This window comes from Prionailurus bengalensis, chromosome A3, assembly GCF_016509475.1.
Source record: "Prionailurus bengalensis isolate Pbe53 chromosome A3, Fcat_Pben_1.1_paternal_pri, whole genome shotgun sequence".
Lineage (NCBI taxonomy): Eukaryota > Metazoa > Chordata > Mammalia > Carnivora > Felidae > Prionailurus > Prionailurus bengalensis.
Genome location: NC_057354.1, coordinates 20,135,241 through 20,136,097, shown reverse-complemented (window position 1 = coordinate 20,136,097; position 857 = coordinate 20,135,241). Strand labels below are relative to the sequence as shown.

The 857-nt window shown below is 35.7% G+C and overlaps 1 non-coding gene across 1 annotated transcript; it reads right to left on the bottom strand.

Moving 5' to 3' along the window:
- Nucleotides 1-381: 381 nt before the first annotated feature.
- LOC122467429 lies at nt 382-508 on the bottom strand. Its single transcript, XR_006292956.1, has one exon. It is a non-coding gene; the product is annotated as a small nucleolar RNA SNORA27 (small nucleolar RNA).
- Between the last annotated feature and the right edge of the window lie 349 nt (nt 509-857).

The following is an 857-nucleotide window of genomic DNA, read 5'->3' as shown; positions in this document are numbered from 1 at the left end:
TGTAGGAGATCACCTAAGAGGCTATAGAGATTGGGAGGGAAAAGGCACAGAACAGAGGGACCCGGGGCCATCGCATTTAAGGAACTGCCACATCAGAACACCCTGCAAGACCATGGAAAAGCAAACTGAACGAGAACATTTAAAGTGGAAACTAATGAGAACAAGGCCAAGAACGTGAGATCACGACCTGAGCCAAAGTCGGATGCCTAGCCAACTGAGCCACCCAGGTGCCCCTTTTTATTTATGTATTTATTCATTCATTTATTTATTTTTAATTTTTTAATGTTTATTTATTTTTGAGAGAGAGAGAGAGACAGTGTAAAGAATGTTTCTAAAAGAAACAAGAAGGGGGATTTTCTTTTTTTTTTCTTTTCTTTTTCAATTTGTTTCCTCTGACAGGATACAAGGCAAACACCCAGTATGCTTGAGTTTTAAAAGTATTTCCTTTGCCCCACTTTTTTTTAATTTGAAGAAGGGGTATTTTCTAACTCAAAATATAAAATATTTTAGAAATAGTAACAGTTGTCTAGAATCACATATTACACTGCGAAATGCCGGGAAACAGGAGAAGGGACGAAAAATAAAATGTGCTAAATTTCTTGACTAAAATAGGATGGAGTCAAAGGCTATTGTTTCTTCTTGACCTTGATAATTAAGGGAATATCAGATCAAGTATGTTATTTTGCAAAATTTTGTAGAAACAAAAAAACAGGATGATTCCTCCCAAATTACTGTAGGAGATTAAAGAAATCAAAGCAGAGTTCAACTAGCAAAAGACAGGAAATAGAGGAAAATGGTAGGAAAGCATGAGATACAGAAAACATAAGATCGCAGAAGGAAGTGGGAATTTATCTTTT